The 5,916-nt window shown below is 42.7% G+C and overlaps 1 long non-coding RNA gene across 1 annotated transcript; it reads right to left on the bottom strand.

Moving 5' to 3' along the window:
- Positions 1 to 373: 373 nt before the first annotated feature.
- Positions 374 to 1,692, bottom strand: LOC120040526. The gene is made up of 3 exons (XR_005475685.1): positions 1,666 to 1,692; positions 1,144 to 1,336; positions 374 to 422 (listed from the first exon to the last, which is right to left on the bottom strand). It is a non-coding gene; the product is annotated as an uncharacterized LOC120040526 (long non-coding RNA).
- Positions 1,693 to 5,916: the final 4,224 nt, after the last annotated feature.

The following is a 5,916-nucleotide window of genomic DNA, read 5'->3' as shown; positions in this document are numbered from 1 at the left end:
GTGATCTAATGCATTGTATACATCTGGGGACCTACTGTATAAGAAAGCACACAGGAAATGCCTGGTGTAGCGTTTAGTTTTGAACATCCTATTCTGGTCAGATGCAGGACTGAACTTTTCAGGAGAAGAGCAAATCCCTCATGAGTTGGGCTACTAAATGAGCCCACAAGAGCCTAACTACTGAGTTCTTATTGCTAATGTTTTTATTTCATATATTTGAATGTATTGTATATTTAGTTAACTTTTGATGTATGCAACAAGTGCACTGCATTCCAGTGCAATTGATGTTAGACTATAAATGTGTATTTGTGAAAGTGAAATAGTAAATGTGATAATAGAAAAAAAAAAAACTCATATTGATCTATGACTTTAGTAAAGTTCTTACCAGGTTTTGGGCTGGACGACAATTCAGTTTTGATGACCTGAAATAAGTGAACCAAGACAACAATTAGACATCAATTACATCTTAGTAGTTAAGAGACACTGTCTGCATCACAACATATTGCATGACAGGGTAGTGAATTGCTCATCCTCCCGGCTCTTCCAAGATGGGTGGTAATTTCATCTAGCATCTTAATAAAGAGAGTTCCTCTCCTGTGTTTAATGAAGATGGGGGGTAATTTCATCTAGCATCTTAATAAAGAGAGTTCCTCTCCTGTGTTTAATGAAGATGGGTGGTAATTTCATCTAGCATCTTAATAAAGAGAGTTCCTCACCTGTGTTTAATGAAGATGGGTGGTAATTTCATCTAGCATCTTAATAAAGAGAGTTCCTCTCCTGTGTTTAATGAAGATGGGTGGTAATTTCATCTAGCATCTTAATAAAGAGAGTTCCTCACCTGTGTTTAATGAAGATGGGTGGTAATTTCATCTAGCATCTTAATAAAGAGAGTTCCTCTCCTGTGTTTAATGAAGATGGGTGGTAATTTCATCTAGCATCTTAATAAAGAGAGTTCCTCTCCTGTGTTTAATGAAGATGGGTGGTAATTTCATCTAGCATCTTAATAAAGAGAGTTCCTCACCTGTGTTTAATGAAGATGGGTGGTAATTTCATCTAGCATCTTAATAAAGAGAGTTCCTCTCCTGTGTTTAATGAAGATGGGGGGTAATTTCATCTAGCATCTTAATAAAAAGAGTTCCTCACCTGTGTTCTCCATGGCCAGTCTGAATCACCGTAACTATAAGTCAACTCTTCGCCAGCTGCAATATCTCGAGTCGCGAAGAGGCACAAGTGTGGCTCATCGTTTGCTTGTATGGCCTTCATTTTGAGATTGAGTCTTTAGTGATCATCATTAACGAGTCTCCCAAGGGAGGAGTCTTCTTCAGATGCATCAATGCTGCATAGAAACATAACATGTCACAGTTTAATGAAGATATTGCAGCACAGGGTTTCTATTCCAGAAAAGGGGCAGAAAAGTCCCTAACGCGTTGTTTAACAAAGGAGTGCAGATGCTCTGATAGCGAACCAGTTGGTTTGAAGACTAATATTGTTCCTTACTGTTTAGGTCAGGGACAAGGTCAAATTAGTATCTGGGCCTGAGATAGGCCTACAGTGCATATTGTGCCACCAACCATTTAAATGTCTGTCTCCATTTGAATGTTGTTGCTTTTTTTAGATCTCAAAAGGCATTAATATGTTTATTTTGTTCTCATCAATCCTACTTACCACCATGTTCTTCCTTTCCATTGGAAATCGAAAAGAAACACATTTGCAGAATCATTGTACTGATCAGCTCGGACCTCGCCCTCCTGTTGTGTAAGCAGTTCACCTCGGTACTCCACAACAAAGTCTCCTTTGGATATGAATTCAGTGGCAAAAACTCCCCGTCCTTAGCAGACACAAAATACAAACATTAGGAGATATTGCATTGTGCTTGTCAATTATTACAGAGAATAATCACTGTCTGGAGGTCCACTCCGGTCACATGATCACCCCATTCAACTTGCCAAGCTTCTCCAAAAACAACTGTTCTCATAAAATGACCTCACACTGTCTAAAAGTGATCTCACACATATCACTGCCAATCAAAATGAGGTTCAGGTGTGCAGCAGGGGGTTTAGGGAGGGGGATGCGCTGCTCTGTCTTTCAAGAGGCTAGATTCAGTTGTCACTCTTACTTTGTCTTCTAAACCAATGATTCGTTTTCAAGGTGGGCCTTTTCAGGTGGAAGGAGATTTCAAATGGAGCATCGTGTGACTGTAGTGGACCTTTAAGAATCCTATGACCATAATACAAAGACATGGCAAGCTATTCCTTTAAACCTTTTTTCCTGGGTGACTGTGCCCATATATCACAATCCACTGTTTCCCACTAACCTCTAAAATGTACATCTGATTCATCTAATTCATAGTTGTCATATTTAGGACTGTCAGAAATATATTCAATCTTCACCTTACCTTTAAAGATATTGATAAAACGCTGGTAAAGTACTGGTTTATCAATGTTTGATCTGATGTGATGCTCTGCATCCTCCATGGGCCGGAGTCGCCTGGAAGATCTCTCCGTCAGGCCAACTCAAATCTATCCTTCATCTGTGGAATAAAGCAGACATTATAAACTGGGTAGTTTGGGTCCTGGATGTTGATTGGCTGAAACTGTGGTATATTTAAGAAATAAGGCACCTCGGGGGTTTGTGGTATATGGCCAATATACCAAGGTTAAGGGCTGTAACCAGGCAGGCACTCCGCGTTGCCTCTTACGTAAGAACAGTCCTCAACCTTTCCTTGTGCTTTACTGCTTAACTATACCAAGGCTGTCAGACAATCAACATTCATGGCTTAACCTACAATTTATAAGAGACATAATGTATGTTTGTTAGATGACTACAAAACAAGCACGTTAGAAGCAGTAAAAAATTCCATATGTGACTTTCCCTCTTCCACTCTGCTATGAGATGCAAGGTGGGGTGCACAACACCTGGTTTCCAGCCAGCCAACTTTAGCTCGCTAAACTAACACCATCTAATGTTATCAAACTGCTACCTCCTCAAGTTCATCTATGGGGATCACGTGTCCCATTTAGCTGTCTATGCATGCTACTTATAACCACACTGATAGAATTGACTGAAATAGCCATAAAATATCAGTCTCTTTATCAACAGTTATGTTAACTAATCAAGCTACCCGCCCAAATGTCAACAAAATTGGCTCACTAGTTCATTAGCTAGATAGTGAGCTAACATTAGCACTAGCAACAAACAAGCTAACTAGGCTAACATAGTTCATAAACCAATACAACGATTTATGGTGGTGGAATTGTACTACAGCATGAAAATAACTTTCCATATCATTTCAATTGTTGAAAATATGATATTGCTCACCTTTCTTTTAGGAACAGCGGGGACCTGCAGATGGGCCGCCCCGTGTTAACGGACGAGCTTCTCCAGATGAAAGTGATTTTCCCTCTCTGGCTCTGCGCGGTAAAGTGGAGTGGGGGAGGGGGAATCACAACGTGGGGACAGAGATAGTCATATAGGGGACGTGTCACCACAGTGGTGTGTGTGCATCTGTCAAGGCGCTGGAATCCTATACAATCGACATGACTGATGTTGATATTTCAGTTGTGTAGTAAATATTCTATAGACCTAAGAAATAGGCTAATACATTGCAAAATAAATGCATTTCCCTAGGCCTATAGGTCATAGGAAACTTCAAGACACCAAAATGTACATTTTAAGGATTCAGAAATTGTATTGATTGATCCAGAAACACATAGGAATAAGGTCAATAGGCCTTGGCTATTTTCTGACATAGGAAGGGCTGGCTTACCTGGGCTATTGCCCCTGGGCCCCGGAGAAATAAAAAAATATACAGTATGTAGTATATATTGATTTTTTACTGCAACCGCCAACCACAGGGGGATTCAGGAGCCCACTCTCAATGAGTGTAGAGGCCTGCTGCTGCGGACACTTTGTTATTTGTCAGATGGGGAGGAGAGGAGGTAGGGGGGCCACTTGTTTAATTAATTGATTAATAAAAATATATAAACTGCATAATAAATAAATGTGACTAGTAAAATGTGTGATTCAGGAGCTGGGACCAAGCCCGTAGGGGGCCCAAGGGGCAAAACAAATACAAAATAAATACTTTTTACAATTATTATTAGTATTTTAATCCAACCACAGGAGCCCGCTCTCAATGTTTAAAATACAACAGAGCATAATTTAGCCAAAGAGGATCAATAGTTTCTACAAAAATAACTATCAAAAAGACATACAGTACATGTACTGTATCTGCCAAAATAGAAGAAACACCAACATAAAGTGTATTAAACGCATAGTTAAAATGAAATTAAATCAAATTGTATTTGTCAACTGCATCAAACACAACAGGTGTAGGCATTACCTTGAAATGCTTACTTCCAAACCCTTACTTACGTAAGCCTAGGAGTTGACGTCCCGATGGATAGGGATCAACCCGTAACGCTCGTAGTCGACATTGTCACACTGAACCCTTTCACGATGACTAAGCTCACGTTTTCTGAAGATGTCTAATACGTAGGAGCTCCCTCTGTCTTCCAGAGCGGCTTGGGCAAGCTCCTTCTCGCAACGGAAAAGATGCTCTCTGGACCCGCTCGTAGTAGCTCTCGTCATCTCCCTGCACGGTCCTATCGGATAGCCCAAGGTGTCTGTACTATCAAGCGGTTGATGTCTGGTTCACGATACCAACGTGCTTTCCCGTATACTTACAAAGTGCGCAGCTTATGAGCCGAGCCTCCAGCATGGTCCGGATGCTGTTCAGAGCCTTATGTTGTCTGTGTAGCAACAGGCTGAGACAGGCTAACAACCCTGAGCAACCTAAACCGAGGTGGTGGTTATTACCACTACTACCAGGACGACAGCGACGATGAGGACAGCGACGACGACAGTGATACCAAGGTTCAGGCACGTGTGGTTAAGCTCTCCAATCTCAAACGCAAAGCCATCGACGTGACCACAGACGTGATTGTTGCGGAAACCCTTCTAAGACGACACGGTGACGGTGACACGGTGACGATTCAAGTTTAAGAGATGTATAGAGCTCTCGGTAAGCTCCCCGTAACGTCACATGGAGCTCTAGTTAAGAGTCCTAACAAGAAGCTTCGCAAGGGCGTGTGGGACACTCGAGACATTGTCGTCTAACCAACAAAATAAACATCTTAACAATGGACTCTGTCGGTCTCAGAGGTTGCTATTGACATCAACTCTATCTCTACTATAGCAAGCACACAGCCAGGTCGCCTGTTAGTCCTTATCATTTAATTCAATCGACTAGAGCCCCAAGAGGTTGCCCGCATCATGAGTGTGGTAACCATGGACCCGAGCAGCTACACGCTGAAACCACTGGAGACCGTTGTGCGTTTGGTGAAAGCCCCAAACTTCCTGGCCTCTCCGAACAGCACATTCGCTGAGTACATGACGGATAACATAATCAGAGCCTCGGCCACCAACAGTTCAATCTCGGCCGACGCCACTGTCGTGATATCGCAGGCTCACATGGGAGTTACGCTGTTCAGACAACAGAGAGACACGAGTCGCCTACTCGTTGGCTTTGTGTACAAGATGCTGGTGCCGGACGAAGTGGTTCCCACAGGTACGAGGTTCTGCAGGCGCTACAGGATCACGGACCAGCACGAGGCGCAGCAGGGCACCTACGACACAATCAGCAACGGAGTGCAGACTAGAGAGTACAGCCAAGTGTTCCAACATAGGTCCAAGGTGGTCACGATGCAATTCGGAAGCCTCCTGAGCGTTACAGTGCCTTCGGTGGCCATGGATCTGATCAGAAGAGAGTTGCACAGGGTCAGCACTTCCTGGGAGCTAACTAGGACCATTGAGGTGCTCAGATATTGTTCAGCTCAACCCACCTTGACAGACAGAATCGCTCAAAGGACAAAGAGCTCTAGTCGAGCTGAGAAATTGGACTCTGTATTGGTGATG

The sequence above is a fragment of the Salvelinus namaycush genome, unplaced genomic scaffold (assembly GCF_016432855.1).
Source record: "Salvelinus namaycush isolate Seneca unplaced genomic scaffold, SaNama_1.0 Scaffold36, whole genome shotgun sequence".
Classification (NCBI taxonomy): Eukaryota; Metazoa; Chordata; class Actinopteri; order Salmoniformes; family Salmonidae; genus Salvelinus; species Salvelinus namaycush.
Note: the sequence above shows the minus strand (reverse complement) of the source record. Positions and strands in the feature narration are given on the sequence as shown.